This window comes from Schistocerca americana, chromosome 7, assembly GCF_021461395.2.
Source record: "Schistocerca americana isolate TAMUIC-IGC-003095 chromosome 7, iqSchAmer2.1, whole genome shotgun sequence".
Classification (NCBI taxonomy): domain Eukaryota; kingdom Metazoa; phylum Arthropoda; class Insecta; order Orthoptera; family Acrididae; genus Schistocerca; species Schistocerca americana.
Genome location: NC_060125.1, coordinates 557,913,565 through 557,919,564, shown reverse-complemented (window position 1 = coordinate 557,919,564; position 6,000 = coordinate 557,913,565). Strand labels below are relative to the sequence as shown.

General features: G+C 36.3%; 1 protein-coding gene across 2 annotated transcripts in view; it reads right to left on the bottom strand.

Moving 5' to 3' along the window:
- Positions 1–527: 527 nt before the first annotated feature.
- LOC124621978 (putative protein FAM10A4) overlaps positions 528–6,000 on the bottom strand; it is a 188,701-nt gene continuing 183,228 nt past the window's right edge. For both annotated transcript variants that reach the window (XM_047147515.1, XM_047147514.1), the window contains exon 7: positions 528–1,543. The gene's annotated coding sequence lies outside the window, so the exon portion shown is untranslated. The remainder of the gene's footprint in view (positions 1,544–6,000) is intronic.

Here is a 6,000-nt window from a genome sequence, read left to right as displayed (position 1 = left end):
TTGTAGTTGGAATGATTCACTACTGTTTCTGTTCTGCTTATATGTTGTGGCTCATTAGTGTACACCATTTTTATTTTTGTCGGTTTGCCCCCATCCCACTGCACCAACAGTGTATCATCAAAATTGAAAAACTACACAGTCAGAACGTGACTGTGAATAAATGATAAAATAAAGTCATTGTCCCTACCACAAAAGAAAAAGAGTATAATACCACTCCACAGAAAGATTTTTAGTTACCTATAACAACAGTTTAATACAATAAAAAATGGTGAGGGACTGAATAATTGTTGCACACAATTTAGACAAGGACTTATTGTGATAAATGGATTCTGTGCCTCTTGGCTGCAACTTTGCAGAATTATGTACTGCTAACTTTTTTCTACTATTGGTATTGAAAATTGTCACCTTTTTCAACTTCCTCAACTTCTTTCCATGATAAGAATGTTACTTCCAGGCAAAAAATTAATTTCTATGGTGAAACAAAAGTATGAATATGAATGTGAAGGAATAATAAAGAAGAGTAAAAGTTGTACAATTTTTTCAAATATATTTTCACCATAAACATGTAAACATAAGCTCTGACACATGCTATAAAACAAATGCAAAAGCATAGGGATGTATTACTGAAAACACGATTACTAAAAATTATTTATCAATTTATTTGCCATAATGCATAGGCTCACAATCTTGAATAGGGAACACAGTAAACTCAGACCTCTTTTTTTTTTCATTTTTGGTAATGCATGTGTTGAAATCATATTTTGGTAACACAATGACATGAAACATATCACTGTAAGACTGAATGAGTCAAAATAATTTGAGCAATTTATCTCTCTCTATCTTCTGCAGAAAATATCAATATTAAAAATATAACAATCTCAGGCTTTCACGGCATGTACCTTTCCCAGATTTGCTCAGACTGTTAGGTGACCAAAGAGGGAAACAAGAAAACAATGTAGTGAAAATCTGACCCTTAACTACCATTAAGCATTCGACCAGCAATAGTTTTGCAACAGACCAAACCTGTTTCACTTAAGAAATGTGTGGATCCATTTTCAAAGTCTCTCTTATCACAGGAACACACAATACTAAATAATTGTGCATTTGGCATTACTTCACTGAATTTTGTACATAAAGCTTCCTGCAAAGCTGGTGGTATCCAAACATCTGAATAACTACAGCTGACCAATTTTACCTGTGTGCCTTTCAGTCTTTAGGGTCCAAACAAATCAGAGAAAAAGTAATGCCATGCGAAGAATAAAAAATTGCACAATGTATATGTGTCACAATTCACAAGAATGTTGACTCACTCAGCAACTATTACTAAGGTTTAAAAACATGTTAGTACTCATCCAATATAATAACAGTGCACTCTGGAAACAACGGCAGTATCAGTCTTGGCTACGAAACAATAGTATAGTATTTTGAATAAGATGCACACACTTTCAACATCTACAAACTACAGAACAATGCAGCGACCACAACAATGTCCATTTTCTTGAAATATTTGAAAGATGTAGCTGCCCAGTGTTCTTGGCACCATCTAAAAGCAATAGTGATATAAATAATTTCAAAATTTGTGTTGGCAATAAACACAGCAAAACATATAAAATTACGTGACAAGTTCAAAACAAATGCATGAAAACAATGTACATAAAATCATACATAACATAAATCGATGCCATTAGTCAAACCAAGTACACAGACTGTCACATGAGGAATAGTCAGCATTCACAGATTTGACAGAACAGCCATTCAAAGCAAAAAAGTCCAGTAAACATGGACTCCAAAATGCATACCTCCAGAACCATGAGCACTACTTCATCTTCAGTACTGTTAAACAAATCTCTTCTACTGCACACTCCTTGAGAAGTGGTAGTGTGGACCAAATCAAGAAAAAATGTCCAGTAAACATGGGCTGCGACGTGCATGCCTTAGGAGCTATGAGCAAATTGTTCATCTTTATATTTCCTGAAGAGTTCATGTATTTCTTATCTGCTCACCACACGTGAAAACAATAACAAGCAAAAAGTATCTCTTCTACATTCACATCTACATCTTCTACATTTACATCTACATCAGTACTTCCCAAGCCACCTTGTCGTGTGTGGCAGGGGGTACTTTGTGTACCACTGACATTTCCCCCTACTCCTGTTATAGTTGAAAACATGTTATAGTTGAAAACAGTTCGTGGGATGAATGATTGCTGGTAAGCCTCTGTGTGAGCTCGAATTACCCTAATTTTCTTCATGGTCTTTTTGTGAGATATATATAAGAAGAAGCAATATATTTGTTTATTATTCTAGGAATGTATGATCTTGGAACTTAAAACAATGAATATCTCTGTGATGCAGAACGCCTCTCTTGCAGCGTCTGGTGCTGGAGTTGGTTGAACATCTCTATCATGTTTTTGTGCTTACTAAATGAACCTGTAACAATAAGCACTGCTCTTCTTTGGGTCTTCTATATTTCCTCTATTAGTCCTATCTGGTACAAATCCCATACTCATCATCGTCATCATCCCCCATCATCATCATCATGATTTCCGTCCAGTGAGCCGGGTAGGAACTCGGTGAACGAGGATCACGTACTGACGAGCAATATTCAAGCATTGGTTGAACGAGCGTTTTTTAAGCCACTTTCTTTGTTGATGGACTTCGTTTCCTGAGGTTTCTTCCAATGAATCTCAGCTGGCATCTGCCACTTACTCATAATTAAATTTCTGTGGACGATCCACTTCACATCACTCTGTACTCATACTCCTAGGCATTTTATGGAAGTAGCTGCTTCTTCTGAACATGTGCTCATAGCTTTTAAGCTGGTTTTACAGGACACATCTATCGTTTACAAGTCTGTACCAGTACTCAAAGCATACAAGGCTGGAACTGCCAATATTTTCATTAATCGTATTACTCGATACCCCTAACATGTAAGTCTGCACCAGTGCCCCAAGCATAGATATTCAGAACCACAGGCTCATTTAAGTCAGTTGCATTGTTGAGTGTGAAAGTTAATATTTTTGTAACACTGCTATTTAATCATATAGAAACTTCTGAGGTCTTGCTTCATATTTATTACGCAGCTATTGTTTATTTTGTGCAGTTATACTGAAATTACTTTATGATTATACAGAATTATGGACTAAAGTGTTCATTTTATGTCATGTTGGTATAAACAAATGATTATCTATGTCCATGTTTCACAGCGATTTAGACATGGAGGTTGCAATTATCTACACATCATCTGCTGTGACAGTGCTGACTTAGTTGTTAGGAGAAGAACAGAACAATGACAATAATGCCAAGAATAGGAATTGGGTTTGACCCCAGCTGGGAAGAAGGAGTGAAGACAGAGACATATACTCCCTGTTAATGAAGTAGTTTAGGCCCGAAGATGAACAATATTTAGGAACTTCATCAGAATGGGTGCACCTTGTCAATCGTTCAAAATGGGATTCACGGGTTGACACAATAATGAGGGAAGCTATTTCACAATAGTGTGACCCCAAAAATGCGAAACAGCTTTTACAGCCCCCAATGGTCATGGTTGGCACAACTACTCCGACTCTTGTGGGTGTTTCCTCAACATTATCCTTCCTAGCATGCTAATATAATACAAATGATACAATCAAATCAAGCACTTCCATTACTTTCACTAACTGACGAGGTATGTACACATCTCAAAAGTAAAATTATACGCACATTTACATGAAACATATAAACTCAAAATTAAACATTTATAGATGTATCTAATTGTGTGGTATAGTGTTTCTAGAAGACTATACAGACATCTTTCCTATTTGTATGCCTCAATGAGCACACTTTTACTTTTTGGTTCCATTTTGATTTCTTCAACAACGAGCTATCATTAGATATACAACTTTTCTCAACAACAACACAAAAAAGAAATTTTCATTTGTTTTATTGCTGTATTTATGAAACATTACTCACTGAAAAATGTACAGAATATCTTGCACAATAGCCAAAAGAGTCCTCAAGAGTTCATGTATTTCTCCTCTGCTTACCACACGTGAAAACAATAACAAGCAGAAAGCTGGCTCGAATAACTGCATTCTACACATGAGCACCTACATCTCTTCTACTGCATATGTGGGGGGTCAACAGCAAAATAGATTGGTTCCTATTCCTCCCCAGTTGGAGAGATTTGTTTCACAATATTAAAGATGGTGAAGTGCTCATAGCTCTTAATGTATACATTTTAAAACCCATGTTTACCAGACTTTTTTGCTTTGAATGATTGTTCCTGTCAAATCCCTGAATGTTGGCTATTCCTCCTGGGACACCCTCTATTTTTGACAGCAATATACAACTAAACCCTGAATCACTAACTGCTAAGAAAATTTTTGTTATAAATAATTTTTTGTTACATATGTAAATTGTACTTACAATGGATAATGTCACTGAAATTTTCTCAACTACCATACTGGCACATTTGTTTGAAGTTCTTATTGACATCATCCGGTTTAAAAATATTAGCTCTACCTCCAACTAAAACATGGATATCTCATTCTTTTAGTTCTGTGATCAACCAGCCAACTGAATGCCATCCACTGTTTTATTAATACTATTAACATATGATTAGACATACTGGAGATTGTATGTGTAACTTTTTATTACTGTGGCTGCATCTCCGTTGCCTTTGCTTTTTGTTTTAACAAGAATAACTACTCATACCCCAGTAGAATGCATGCAGAACAATGTGGCCAGTAGAGGCACAGTTGGTGGGGAAACTGTGGGAAAAGCAGTAGTGATGGGGGTTGCAGACAGGTGCTTGGAACATTGTAGAGGAAATGCCAAGCGCTGGAGGGGAAGTGCCATTCTAAACTGAAGACTATGGTCATATTTTTGGTAAATATTCACACTTGCATGGTGACCATCCAAAAAGATTCACTATCACCTTTGCTTTGGTTAGTACCTAAAAAGAATTCCACTAAAAATAGAACAAAAGCATGAATCTGTTAACCATTTGTAGCTTTCAGAGATGTGTCATGAACTGTGACTTTTGAGTAAAAATTGTATTTTCCTTGTTGCCATGTTAAAATTTGCTTCTAATGCCAAAACACAGCACAGTTTACGCAATGTCACCTCACTGACATGTTGTGCAGCCACAGCCACAGATGTCAGAGAATTCTGACACAGTGGTTTATTAAGTGAAGCACTAAGGACAAGTAAGGTCGAGAGAAATCTGAAACAGTGGGTTATTAATGAAGCACTGAGGACAAGCAAGGTCAATAGCTTATGAAGAAACACATCCTTGGTATAAAAATAAATGTGTAATGTCTTCAATTCTGTTGTTCCAAAACCCACAGCACTTCTCATTTGACCAGCTGTCAATGTGGCTTAAGAATTATATTCTTTCATCGAAAAAGTCTGAAGTTATTCCACTAACATGGTAGATAACGAAGTTTCATATAATAGCCATAGGGCAAAATTTGCTTGCTATCATTTGCCAAAATCTCATTTCGATATCTCGCACTGTTTATAAGATATGAGGGATGTTATGGATCCTTCATTCTTGCTTTATTGCAATCGCAAGTGAGTGAGCTACAGAAGATCAATTTTCTCAAGGTTGGTGACAAAGGAAAATTTTGATGTGGTAGTTAAATCTCATATGCTACAACATATTATGTACTACATAATATGCACCAAACACAAAATCACAGCAATCTCTATTTTTCTCTGCAAACTTTTTCATATTTTGTGCCGTGACTGGCTTGAAATGGGCACTTCATCATGAAGCTGACATATAAAACTGTAATCAACGAAAAATGAAATTTTTTTACCAAATAGTTTCTGTAAAACGATTTGAGAAAGACCTCAGGGCATGCGCCTCATTTCTGTCATCACAGCCAGCCAAAAGCTAGCAAACAATGTTGGCCTCCCCTTCTGAACAAATGGATGAACTAACCCAGCATTTTGAATAAAAACTGGTCACTGCACACCAGTCACCATACCCTGTGCAGACTCTGCCCATAATCAA